Raw genomic sequence first — 14,395 nt, forward strand, 5'->3', positions numbered from 1 at the left:
GACTCTGTTTAGGCTGCTCAGATGTTTGTATCATTTCATATGTTGAGTTGTAAGTATTGGCTCTGTGCTGGTATTTGAAATTTTAGTTTCTCGGAGACCTCCATAGGAGGCTTGGCACCCTACTGTGGAACGGTTCCTAGCCAGCTGAAGCCGTACTTGACAGACAAATGGCCTTACCAGATTCCAACCAGCACCTGAGGAGTTTGTAAGGTGTTGCCTCTATGCTGGGCTATGGCAAACTGCCTAAAAGGACTTGCATAGGTGGCTTGCCCGTGTGATAGGCTCCATCTCAGCTGTGCTTCCTGACAGGGATGAACAATGGAAGTCCCTCCATACGGACAAGGGTATAAAGAGAACCCTGAGAGGACCTCCATTTTTGTCTTCACTCCAGCTCATCATTTCAGAGTGTTCTTGCTATGAACTTAGGCCCGAAAGGATTTCTGTCCTATCCTAACAAAGGATGCACACCAGGAGAAGTTAAAAAAAACAGATTGACAGGGCCAGATGAATACCCAGATACCACCAATTTCAAGATAGGCTCCAGAAGATCAAAAACAGAACATCACTTGTCATCACCTATAGCCTCCAACTCAGACCCCTGCAATGCATCATTAAAAACCTACAACCTATTCTGGAACAGCATGCTACACTACAGAAGGCTCTAGGTGACAGGCCTGTCCTTTCCTCTAGACAACCTCCTAACCTAAGGAGGATTCCCTCCAGCAATCACAGGCTACACCACAGTAATACTAACCGTGGAACTTTTCCTTGCAACAAATCCCACTGCCAACTTTGTCCACATACCTATTCTGCGGATATCATGACTGGACCAAACCATGTTAGTTACAAGATCAAAGGCACATTCTCCTGCACTTCCAGCAACATCATATATGCTGTTATGTGCCAATAATACCCTGCCACTATGTATATTGGACAGACTGAGCTAAACCTTTGCCACAGAATAAATGGACACAGAGCAGACATCAAGAAACTCAATACACATAAGCCGGTCAGTGAACACTTCATTAGAGTGGGCCATTCTGTTAAAAACCTGAGACTTTGTGTCTTAGAGCACAGAGAATTTAAAAACGGGAAAAAACTTGTGAATTGGAATTCGCATTCAAATTCAACACATTAACACGCGGTATGAACAGAGACATCAACTACCTCACACATTACAAGGACGGCTTCCCTTCCTTTGATGCTCACAATTATCTCAGGCAGGACACTTAACATCCTTCACCCCTCACCCCGCTCCTTTAGTCCTATTTGATTTGTCAGTTTTTATTGCAATATTTTTTGGTCCTCTGCACTTACATCAGTCTGTATTGGAAATGAAACTGATCTAAGAAGTGGGTCTGTCCCACCAAAGCTCATCACCTAATAAACTATTTTGCTAGTCTTTAAAGTGCTACTTGACGGCTTTTTGTTTTGATAGTGTATAAACTAGCACGGCTCCCTCTCTGTTACTATTCTTGCAGGCCAGTGTGGGGACAGCAGTGCTCTTGGTGGCTGGTTTGTTGCTTCATAGCAGAGGACGCCAGTCTTGGGCTGTAAGTAGCTCTATTTTAAGCAATTTGCCCAGGACTGGGTCTCTCAGATGTGCCCAGGAGACCCAGAGAGTTGGAGGAATAATGAAGACTTGAAAAAACAGTTTTCCCCCAATCCCAGCCCAGAGCCTTAACCCAGCCCGGAGACTTAAGCACCTCAGATGGACAAGTCCCATGCAGTCATAAACCACCACCACATGCAACAATCACAGCCACCCAACACCCACAGAAGGGGGCAGTTACCCTAAAATCTAGATGCCAGTAAACGCCTCTAGGACAGCGCTTGCATTGTAACAGATGGGTGATAAGGTTGTGGCTCACCCTAAAGCGAAAGGAATTGGCAGGGTGTGATCAAAGGGCTTGTATCTCCCCAGCACACGGCTCCCCCCAGGAAGCTTGTCTTCCTAACCCCTGAATGAAGGACACGGCCTCCCTTCAAGGACAGACACAGAAGCAGCAAAACCAAAAAACAATTATTTACAAGAGGTGACAGTGTATTTAATAGAGCAAAACCTCTATACCCACATCTGTGAAAAGCCATTAGAACAGAACAGCTGCTTAACACCAACCCTGAGCATCCCGGGAGCACCAGCCAGTGGAGCTCCTGTTCAGAAGCAGGCGTCCACCTCTACTGACAGGCACACGCGCTCCTAAATAAGGGACTGACCTTTCTGCTTAGGGTGGGCTGCTGTTTGTAACGGGCCTTTTCCACCCTGACTGAATAGACCTTGTCAGCTCTGGCCCTCCCTTTCACTGGGACCTCCTCCTTAAATACCCCTCTGAAACCACCCCCCCACTCATGCATCTGACAGAGCAGGTCTTTGCCCATGAAAGCTCATGCTCCAAAATATCTTTTTGTCTATAAGGTGCCACAAGGCTTCTTGTTCTTCTTTTCAGGCATCTCACCCTTTCTGCTTTTCCACAAACCTCTCCATCCACTCCACTCTCAGCCTGCTGGTTGTTGGTCTTACGTACCTATGGCTCTCCCTCCAGCCTAACTCACCAGCATTGTTTAGGAGCCCAGCTAAGCCAACTTCCAGGTATGAGCTTATTTTCTTTTCCATATAAAGCCTTCCTTTTTTCTTAGCATACCCGTAGAGCGGTTCTCCCTGAAGGGGTGGCACAATTTGAGAAGTCCCACCGCAGTGCAGACAAGGAGAGACAAAGAAGAGCATCAGAAATGGCCATCAAAAACAGGGAACGGTCAGACATCAACCAGCTCACAACTAGGAGTGTGACAGGAAGACGTCCTACTTGTTATCAATGGACCGCCAAGAGAGGAGACTTCTTAACTAGCTTCCCCCTGTGACACCAGACCTATTTTGAGGTCGGAAAAGTGCCTCCCTGGATAATTTTCCACCTAAATTTAGGCTGCTTCATCCCGTTCCCTTGGCCATTTTGGTCAGCCATGTTGTTTTTTCTAAATTTAAACTATCCTTAATTTCTATTCAATTACAACCTTAATCTTAAAACTAATGACTATTTAATGCAAACTATTAATTAAGTGTTTTTAAGCCTTTTCCAAGATTTTTCTGCAAGTCTCTCTCCAAGGGCTGCAAAGCACCTCCAAATAGCCCAAGGAAATCTCATTACATTGTCACATCGGCCATTCGGCTCTATTAAAGTGCTGCAATGGGACAGCCAGCTCAGTCCTCAGGGCTGTACCTCCTCCCCGTTCAGTGGGATCTCTTCACTGGCCTCTCTGTTGAGTTTCTGAGCTCCTGCCAGCATTCCCTGCGAGGCAGATGCTTGAACAGCCACTGGGAAAGATTCAAATGCCGCCCAGCTGATTAGCAACGTGCCCGCAGCCTGTGTTTCTAACGGTGGTATACAGCTACACATGCCTTAATGCACCTAAAACTTATTCTGCACATGGTATAAGTTGCCCGGGGAGGTTGTGGAATCTTCATCATTGGAGATATTGAAGAGCCGGTTAGATAAATTAGATAAATATGTGCTTTGTCCGGCTAGGAGTACAGGGAGTGGACTTGGGAACCTCTCAAGGTCCTTCCCAGTTCTAGTGTTCTAGGAGTCTATGGATGGGAAAAAATTAGAGGGAATGTTGCTTCTGGCCACATGATGCTGCGAGACGGGCTAGCTGGCACGTGGGTGAGTCCCCTGGGTTCGAGATCCCTTCCTCTTCACAACGATGATGGCTCTGTGGTCTTTCCTCACGTTTGCAGCAAACACAAAAGACAGCAAAGATAAGGAAAGTGGAGAATGCCAGCGAGGCCCACAGGCCGTAATGGCCCCTTGGCTCTGGAAAGGAGAACAGTCATCTTAGACACAACTGACCGAAGAACGGAAGGACGGCCCAGGGTCTAACACCCTTACCCGGTACTTGAGAGAGGAGTCAGCAGTTCTCTGCTCTACCATTCCGACCCCCTCCCTACCTCGATTCCCCAGCTGTGCATTGTGGGTAATCACATGGCCCTATCCCAGGGGATGCTGGGAGGCTGACAGATGCCCACACCGTAAGCCAACAAGCAGCCCTCTGTCATCTCAATAGGCTGCGAGATTGTTGAAAGCAAGACAATCTCCCAGGAGAGGGAAGTTTTGCTAACCCTGCTCGGTACCGAGGATGTGCAGGTTGTGCTGACTGAACCGCAGCAGCGTTTGGATTGGATGCAGAGGGAGCACGTGGCTCTCCCAGGAAACGTGTGTTGCCCTTCACTTCCAGCAGCTCTGCTCTGTGTGCATCAGTTTAGTAAGGCCGGGAGGGAAAAAAAAACCTCCGCGGCTGAAAACCAGCGGAATTGGGCAACCCTGCGTCCGGGCAGCGGCAAACAAAACGGCTCGAGGGCCGCACGTGGAAACCCCGGGGGCTGCACGCGGCCGTCGGCTGCGGGTTGCCCACCACCACTGAGCAGCACTGAGAAATTTGCAAAGACGAGCGCCACCATGGAAATAAAATGGGAAGGAAAAAAAAAAAAAATGGTTTAGGGCTGCAGGTTTATCCCCGTCCCTCTGACCCTGCACCCCCAGTGCCGTGACCTGGTGCACGGTGTGGCTCAGAACGGGGGACGGCTGGGCTGACTCCAGGCTGGACAGGGTAAGGGGCAGCCCTGCAGGGCAGGCATTGTCACTGTGGGGTGAGTGCAGGGTGGGCTGATTCTCCAGCCCTGTTCTCATCCAGCCTGGCTGGCTCCAGACTCTGCCCCACGCCTGCCCCACATGGTGGTGGGATACGGGGCAGTTGCTGTGGAGTCCAGCAACTTAAAAGGGGCCCGAGGCTCCCAGCCACCACCACTGCTGCAGCCAGAGTACCAGGTCCCTTGGAACTGCGGCTGGAGCACCACACCAGGTGGTCCACGGGGCTCGGGTGGGGAGGCCCACATTGCAGAGGACTGGCTGCCCTGAGTCCTACCCCTTCCAAGGCCCTGAATATGGGGCTGCCCCCCACACCCAGAGCCCATCGTGGCTGTAAGCCCTGCCCCCACACATCTCCCCCAGGGCGGCATCTTGCCCTCTCTACCACCACGTGGATAAAATAAAACCCCGTAAATAAGACAAACATTAAAAAAAGTTCAGGGGGCTCTAACTCTCCAACAGCCCCCAGGGCCTGGTGGTCACGGACCTGAAGTGAGGAAAGCACCCGGAGTTCTCGGGAGGAAGGGATCAGGTGCTAACCAGGTGCTGCGCCATCCCACGGGGCAGGGCTCCTGTAAAGAGACTCAGGTCATTAATACTTACCCCGCTCTGGAGAGTCATTGGAAGGCATCCCTCGGCTATCTCCTTCTCCAGCTGAATCAGCAGGCCCTGCTCCGGCAGTGGGAGACTCCCATATAGGAGGTAGCGATGAGACAGGATCTGCAGGCAAACCAGTAGGCCATAGAACGTAAGCCAACGTAAGCCACCATTAGATCAGCAGGTCTGGCCCAATTCCTGTGTAACCCAGGACAGAGAACCTCATCCAAGGGTTCCTGCATCCAGCCCACATCTGATGGCCGAGCTAGCGCAGCTTCCTTCGGTACAGGCATCCGGTCTGTATTTAAAAGCTCCACAGGGGCGTGAAGATGCAAGACACAGCATCTCACCGGCAGCAGGAATGGCTTTTATCTAGCCCCTTCTCCTCCCCAGCCAATCAGCACAGGACATAAGAGTGGCCGCGCTGGGTCAGATCAAAAGTCCATCTAGCCCAGTGTCCTGTCTGCTGACAGTGACCGATGCCAGGTGCTCCAGAGGGAGTGAACAGAACAGGGGACAACCATGCGACCGGTCCCCTCATACATTCCCAGCCTCTGACAACCAGAGGCTAGGAACACCACCCTGCCCATCATGGCTAATAGCCATTGATGGATACATCCCCCATGAATTTATCTAGCTCCATTTTGAACCCTGCTGAAGTCCCCGTGTTCACAACCTCCCCTAGCAAGGAGTTCCACAGGCTGACCGTGCTTGGTATGAAGAAAAGCTTCATTTTGTTAGTTTTGAACCTGCTCCCCATTAATTGCATTGGTTGACCCCTAGTTCTTACGTTACGGCAACAAGTAAATAACTTTTCCTCATTTACTTTTTCCACCCCACTCGTGATTTTGTAGACCTTTATCATATCCCCCCCCGATAGTCTCCTCTTTCCTAAGCTGAAAAGTCCCAGCCTTACAAATCCTTCTTCATATGGCTCCATTCCAAACCCCCCATTTTTGTTGTCCTTTTCCAAAGCCAGGGCACTGCACAGTCCTTTCAGGGTATTTATCCCCACAACATCTCCCCACGCTGTGAAAGGCCTGTGCAGATTTGCACTGTAAACACCCAAAAATAATTTTTCAATTCACCCAATACAAGTGATCCTCAATACAATACATCCTCTAAAACAAGCCAAAGGAACACGGACCAATGCGTGTTCATTTTCATCATCTGAGTCACGGGCCACCAGCCACCAGCCGGAGCTGTGATTTTCTTTGTTGGTGGCTTGGGTTCTGTAGTTTCAGCACCAGGACGTTGCTCTTTCAATACCTGCGGCTCCACGCCTCACCCCTCTCTGATTTTGGAAGGCACTGTGGATTCTTAATCCTTTACTCGAGCGCTGTAGCTACCTTCAGAAGTATCTCATTGGTACCCACTTTGCATTCTGTTAAATCTGCTGTGAAAGCGTATGAACAAATTGTGCTCGTTCATCACCCAAGACTGCTCTAACGAGAGATATAGGGCCACAACTCAAGTAAAGCAGACCAGCAGATGTACAATTCTCCCCCAATAAGTCAAGTCACAAAAAACACATACCCAAGCATTGGGAGCATGCAAACATGTCCTCTAAAATGGTGTCTGAAGCATGACAGGGCATGCAAACATCTAACACACTGGGCATGTACGTATCAGACAATACCAGCTCCTGAAAATCCGTTCTGACTTTCAGGTGCCATTGAGCACAAGAAGCAGGCAGCCTGACCACCCCCTTAAATGTAAACAAACATTTCTCCAGGTGATTGGCTGAACAAGTAGGAGGACTGAGTAGACTTGTAGGCTCTGGCATTTTACCTTGTTTTGTTTTCTGAGCGCAGGGTAACCATCTACACTGGTGAGCTGCACTTTCACGATAAAGGAATTGCACAATTGAAGCAAACTGGAACACATTATTTCCTTTATCGTTTTACAGTGCAAATATGTCAGAAAAATATAAAGTGAGCACTGTACTAAAATGCTGCCTGTGTTACTGAAAACGGAGAAGGAAAAACATATGTCATAAATTTCGATTGGATTCTATGGTTTAGCAGAGGGATTAAAACAGCAATTAACCGCAATTAACAAAACAAACCTGCAGTCCTGTAGCACTTGAAAGACTAACCACATAATGGATTAGGTGGTGAGCTTTCGTGGGGCAGACCCACTTCTACAGCTCTGGAACTAGCGCTGGAGCAAGCTGAAGAAGTGGGTCTGCCCCACAAAAACTCACCACCTAGTCCATTGTTTTGTTAGTCTTTCAAGTGCAGCAGGACTGCTGGTTTGTTCTCTGAAGACACAGACTCTGTTACTGATCGCATTTCGGTTTTTGAGTTACTGACGTGCATTCACTGCGATTAATTAGCCGCCCTATTATACCGCGCATTGGATGGAGAGGCTCTGTATGAGATCGAACCAGAGCCCCACAGGCCATAAACCTTCAGGCAAGTCACTTGGGAAACTTACCAGGCACCGTCAGATTGATACGAGCCATGCAACGTTCATGAAGATCAGTAACAACTCGGTACTCGTCAGCCATCCATTTACTTGCATTCATCACAGTAATGCGGAGGTGGTCTGATAGAGAGATCCGGCCCTTGAACGTGCTGTTGTAGTAGTGGAGGGTTTCTGTGCTATATAACGCCATGAGCTCCTCGCACTTAGAGGAGGCAGTCTGCATCTTACACAAGACACGTGACTTCTCGGTTATATTAATTTCAACATGCTTAGAGGAGCCTTCGGGCACCAACAGGTCATAGAGGGGACAGGCTGCAGGCCCTAGAAGGAAAAGGTGTACAGGTTGAACCTCTCTAGCCCGGTTCTCTCTGGTCTGGCAATACCCATAATCCAGCATGATTTCAGTTAGCCTGGCTATGCCCAAGTTTCCCACACTCCCATAAAGTTTGTTTCCAGTGACCAGTCCCTGGCTCTCAGTGTTCTGTGCTGCTATTCAGCTGTAATTTACCCTTAAGTGTCTTTTAAGAGCCCAGTAAGCAGTGGAAGTGTTGGTAACATGCTAGACAATATTCACCTCCGGTCATCCAGCAACTTCTCTCGTCCAGCACCACTCAGGCCCCAAGAGTGCCAGGCAAGAGAGGCTCAACCTGGATTAGCGACAAGTGGATCCTAAACTGCTCTTGGGGAAGCAGCTGATTTCCACTTGGAAAGGAAGCAGTGGAAGGCGAGCGGCAGGCCCAGACTGGGGAGCGGCACAAGAGCTGGTAGGAGGTGATGGCTGGGACAGCGGAAGGTGGTTGGTGGGGACTGAGGGCCATCAGAAATGCTGGGAGTGGAAGGGCAGCTCAGGGTGAGGAAGGCAGAGGGCTGCAGGGCTGGACTGAGGGGCACTGCAGGGCAACTCTGGGCTGGAATGGAGGTGGGAGCCGGTGGGGGGGGAGGCTAGAGGGGCATTCACGGCGCGGGAGACCCCAGGCTCTAACAGAAAAGCAGGGAGTGAAGATCAGGACAGAGAGGCGGCAGCGGGGCAAGGAGGGGACCAGGACTAAGGGGTACTGATGAAACTTGGTGTTCTTCAAGCTCTGACCTCCTCCTCTCACCCAAGGCAACATCAACATCCCTCAGTCCCAGTCGACTGCGAGATACCCCCTGCTATTGCTAGAGACCTGCGGCTGTGATCCTAGCTCAGCCCCACCCTGAGGATTTGGGTCACCCTTAAACATCTGCACTGCATAGGGCGCCATTAAATCGGAGGCACCGCTGTGGTCCTCTCTCCTGTTTCTCACGCCCCTCCCACAGCTCCTGTCCCCACAGCCCTGCCCCACAGAGTGGCTGCCCCTGCTTGGTTCAGGTGCTCGGGCTGCATAAGGCACCATGAATCTCAAGGACGGCCTTGCCCGTGGTAATCAGGGGCCAGGGTTTGCAGGGCTGGATTCTCGACTCATTTAATCAGCTGGTTCAGAGCTACATCTAGCAGGGCCTCCTGGCCCACTCCCCAACCTGTCTAACGTCGTCCGAACTGATGGACATTTCAGCTGTGTTCATATGAAAAAAGCCCTTTTGGCACTTGTAAGAAAATAAGCCTGTGGGATGTAAAAACTTCATTAATCAGTATAGAAATGGGAATACGCGGGACATAAAAAAACAGAAACAGATTTCAGTATTGTAATAGATGACAATTTTGGACCTCTGTGCTTTATAGATTGAGTCTGTTCTGGTCGGGCTATGGTCTGAAGAAGTGGGTCTGTCCCACAAAAGCTCACCTAATACATGATTTCGTTAGTCTTTAAAGTGCTACTGGACTGCTTTTTTGTTTTGATGGCACTTTAATGAGATGGATGAGCTTGAGACCCAGGTCTGGTCTACACTGGGGAACTAAGTCGATCCCAGATACGCAATTCCAGCCACACTGTTAGCGTAGCTAGAACTGACGTATCAGCCTTGGGCTCGCGCTAACTCCACAAGGCAATGCGGAGTACCAGGGTCGACGGCCGAGCCCAGAGAAATGGATTTTGCTGCGTCTTCACTGGTGAGGCAAAAATCGATCTCCTAAAGATTGACTGTGGCATACCAGCCCCCGGGGAAGTACAGACATAGACCCCAGCCACCAACTGTCCTGCAGCCCCCTGATGAAATTTCATGCTGACCCGGGGACCCACCCCTCACTTTGTGCACGCTTGATCTAGAGCCCTCAGCACTGCCCCATGCAGCACTTCAGAGAGCCCCAAAGCAGCTCCACTCTGAAAAAACATCTGGCTTTAAGTGTCCAGATTGTGGGTGGTGCAGGTGAGCAAGATGCAAAGGTAAATACAACTGGGGGGGGCAATAGCTTAGGTGGGCCCTCAGGCAAGGAGTGTGGGGAACCTCGATTCCACACCCTGGAAGGGGCAGGGCCAGGTTCAACAACCCTCAGCGCTGCACAGATCAGCGTGCTGGACAATTCCCCCTCACACCTTCAAAGCGCCAGCTCCTGTCCAGATCCCCACTTCACCGGCCCAAAAAAAAAATTAACCAGTGTCTTGGATCCATCCCTCATCAGAGACATGCTGTTCGCAGACGATGCTGCTGTAGAGTCTCACACAGAAGACCAGCTTCAAAAACTGCTGGATCAGCTCTCCAAAGCATGCGAGGACTTTGGGCTTACAATCAGCCTAAAGAAGACAAACGTACTCGGTCAGGACGTTGCTGTTTCTCCATCAATCAGCATTGACAACTATACGTTAGAGGTCATCCACGAGTTCGTTTACCTCGGGTCCACCATCACTGACACCCTGTCATTGGACACAGCTAAATAGGAGGGTCGGAAAAGCGGCTACAACTCTGTCCAGACTCAGCAAGAGAGCGTGGAATAACAACAAGCTGTACACTCACACCAAAATGCAAGTCTACAGAGCCTGCATCCTCAGCACCCTCCTTTACGGCACCGAGACTTGGACCCTGTACGCCCACCAGGAAAAGAGGCTGAACGTCTTCCACTTGTGCTGCCTCAGGCGCATCCTTGGAATATCATGGAAGGACAGAGTGACCAACACCGCCATCCTCGAGCAAGCTGGAATCCCAGCCATGCACACCCTCCTCAGGCAGCGTTGGCTCCGCTGGCTTGGCCACGTCCACAGGATGAATGATGGAAGGATTCCAAAAGACATCCTGTATGGTGAGCTAGCCTCTGGCAAAAGACCTCCCGGACGCCCCCAGTTGCACTACAAAGATGTCTGCAAGAGAGACCTCAGAGAGGTAGACATCGAGCTGGACAACTGGGAAGAGCTAGCAGACGACCGCAGCAGATGGAGGCAGGGGTTACACAAGGGCCTTCAGAAGGGCGAGTTGAAGATCAGACAGCTAGCAGAGGAGAAGCGAGCGCACAGAAAGCACACTAAGGACTTGCCAGACACCCACCACATCTGCAAGAGATGCAGCAAGGACTGTCACTCTCGTGTGGGCCTTCATAGTCACAGTAGACGCTGTAAATGAAGTCCTCAATTGAACCTGTAAAGGGCGCGATCCATAGTCTATGCAGACTGAAGGATGCCACTAAAGCCATTTCTTCCAACCAGCCCCGCCCAACCAAGTAGTTTAAACAACTGTGTTGCAATGGGAGAAAAAGAAATGCGTGTCTGAAAATTGTAGGTACCGGAGGTACTTGGAATATCTTTTTTGTTTTGTATAAGAAAAAGGGGTCCTTGATTTTTAAAAAAAGCTTGAGAAACACTGCCCGGGAGCATTGCTGTACAAAGTGGTGTGTGTGTGTGTGTGTGTGTGTGTGTGAAGTCGTGTGAGGGGGGGGCTGCGCAACACCACCAGCTGCTGTGGCTCAGGCTCATCCAGCCCATTAAACACGTTGCCCGGTGTGACTGTTTTTCTGGCTGTGCATTCACATTGCCAGACCGAGCCAGGCAGTTTTGATACTCTACAGCCAATTTCTGGCAGTGGCTCAAAGGATTTGTTTGCTTTGCTGCCCCCCCCCATGAAGACAGTGGAAATTTCTCTCGGCTGTGGATGACATCAGCCAGCTGGGGGCCGAAGGGGGAAGTCGCTGCTAACTGCGGGGAGGAAAAGTGGTGCGCAGCTTTAAAAAGTTTGGTTCCCCCGGAATGGAATAGAGCCGCCCAGCGCTGGACTCCCGGTTCCCATCTCCGGCTGCCCCCAGCCCCACTCACCTGCCAGCGCGCAGGGCCATGGAGTCAGCGCGGAGGACCCGAGGAGGAGCAGGCTCGTTAGCCCCCACGTCAGCCCCACGACGCCCCCCGGCATTGCTCGGCTCCCGGCTTGAAATTCCCGCGAAACTGGGGACCCGGAAAAGGCTCCCGCCGCGCCATGTGACCGGGCGGGGAGGGGCGCACAGCTGAGCGCTGACACAGCCGGGGGCGGGAGTCCGGGAGAGCGGCTTCGGGTCCTGGGGAGGGGGCCCCCCAGGCGGGTCCGACATCGGGACCGATCGCGACCCACTGACCCAACTCCCGCGACAGCTGCAATCGCAACCTGAGGCTGAGAAGGGATTTGCGGCTGCGAGCGGTCGCTCGCCCCGCGGGCGCCCAGCCACGTGTGTAACTGGGCTCACTCGGGCCCCGATCCGGGTGTAGCGCTGGGCCCCCGCCGCAGACCACCTCTCCCCTCCCCCCCTCAGGGCCCCTACCCACCCATCCCCCCCGGGGGCAGTTCCACTCCACGGGGGTTCGCAGGATCCAGGCCGTCGCTGGGACAGCAGTTTTCGGACACGGCATCTGTGCCCACCCCCCGCCCAAAGGCACCCAGAGAACCCAAGCGTCCTGATGCCCCAACCACGAGACGCCACTCTCTTCCCGGAGCGGAGATGCACCTCTCCTAGCGCTCGAAGGGGCCTCGGGAGGCCAGCCAGCAAGCCCGCCCAGTCCCCCGCCCTCTTGGCAGGACCAAGCACCCTCCCTTTTGTTTCCCCCTAAATGGCCCCATCGGGGATTGAACTCACAACCCTGGGTTTAGCAGGCCAGTACTCAAACCAGCGGGGCCTCCTGTCTGGTTACAGTCCCACCTAAGCAGCTGCTTTGGGGAAACCCCCAGAGCAGAGATTTCCTTGGCTTTCCCCAAGGCTTAGAAGCCGGGGGACAGCCTGGCAAGGAGATAGACGGGTGAGGGCTGCTCCCCGGAAGAAGGAGGGTCACCTACAACAGCTCCCCTGTTCCCCTGGATCCATCTCCCTCCCTGCACGCAGACCAGCTATTATTCCAAGGGGGAAGGGGAGGGAGAGCTTCCCAAGGCACTGCTGCAAAGGAAGTTCACGGCTTACCGGCTGGAAGGTTCCCCGTTTCCGTTCCGCCACCCCAGCACAAGATCTCCCCTTGGACACCACCAGACCACACGCGTCCCAACGTAGAGAAATAAACGCGCCGATTCTACTACACCCGAGAAGCGTGGGACTGGCTTCATTAGCATACTGTCCTCTGATTGGACACAGGGTAGCGTGTGTAATAGCGTCACAGAGCCGGGAGTAGCGTGCTAACAGTGATCTGCATTACGCGCGGGATTTACGGCACCGCCCTGGAAGCTTGGTGATTGGCTGGTTATTAGCATACTGCCCTCTGATTGGACACAGGATAGTGAGTGTATCAGGTTTCCCAGAGCAGAGTGTAATGACCAAAGAGGATCAGCATAAAGCGCGGGAAACTGCAGGGTGGGCGGAGCCGGAGCTGTTCTGCGTTCCCTCCCAGACAGTTGCTGTATGGGAGTCCATAGACAGATTCCCCGGGTAACAGCGCTGCTCTCAGAGCCAAGAGCATAGCAGCCAGGCCTTGCTCCCCTGGTGCTGCTAGCTGGGAAATGGTATCAAAACTGACACCCACATGCAGGTATCAACATAGGTGACCCCTGGCAGCCCTGGGGAGGTGCACCAAGCACCTTTCCCACACCTGCCAGAATTTTAATTGCTAAATCAGGTGCCCTGACAGTGGCCCCTGTCCCTTGGGCAGCTCTTCCTGTGCACCAGCCACCACCCGCACGTGTTACTGAAAGCAGGATTCTGTAATAACATTGCAGTGATCTGGTCTGCCCACCTGAACTGCACAGGGCAGAGACCTGCCCCCAGAGATTTCCTACAGCAGCTCAGCTCTGCTCCCAGAGGGAAAGGTCTGGAATTCCCTTCTCCCCCAGCTGCCACCAAAACACCCAAGCAGCCACGTGGGGCCCAGCTTTGCGCAGCTGGGAGAGCTGCCCCCCACCCCTCCACCCCCCGCTCACTTCTGCTTCTTGAGTAAAGGAACAGAGGCTCAGCCTCTACCTCCGATTTAGCTCCTCACAGCCCAGGCACTTTGGGGTTATTGCTGCGTGTCTGTGCTGCAGCTCTGGGCTCGCTAGAAGAGTCCCGACCCCGTCCCTCCCACCCAATCTCTTCAGGGGCACAAAGCCACCTTGCCCAGGAACCCAGCAATTCTGTCAGCCGTCCTACATGTACCCCTGAGGGGTACAGAGAGATCTTCCAGGGCAAGGATCAGCAACCGCAATGGCCAGAAGAGCCTTTTTTTTTTAATTTGGTTAAAAAACTCAGTAATTCAAGAGCTACAATGCACGTGAATACGGCACAGCCTTGAATAAACAACATCAAACTGTACTTTGTGTCACCTTTATTACAAGAACTGCATGCACACAATGTTTGTAACATGATACAAGTTTACTGCAGAGAACAACAAGTCTTGTGGCACCTTATAGACTCACAGATATTTTGGAGCGTAAGTGTTTGTGGGCAAAGCCCCGCTTCA

At 52.0% G+C, this 14,395-nt stretch overlaps 1 long non-coding RNA gene across 1 annotated transcript; it reads right to left on the reverse strand.

Annotated features, from left to right (window-relative positions):
• Positions 1-2,041: 2,041 nt before the first annotated feature.
• On the reverse strand, positions 2,042-12,981 carry LOC142025012 (uncharacterized). Its single transcript, XR_012648576.1, has 3 exons — positions 12,931-12,981; positions 5,244-5,360; positions 2,042-3,809 (listed from the first exon to the last, which is right to left on the reverse strand). It is a non-coding gene; the product is annotated as an uncharacterized LOC142025012 (long non-coding RNA).
• Positions 12,982-14,395: the final 1,414 nt, after the last annotated feature.

Source organism: Carettochelys insculpta, chromosome 22 (assembly GCF_033958435.1).
Source record: "Carettochelys insculpta isolate YL-2023 chromosome 22, ASM3395843v1, whole genome shotgun sequence".
NCBI classification, from domain to species: Eukaryota; Metazoa; Chordata; order Testudines; family Carettochelyidae; genus Carettochelys; species Carettochelys insculpta.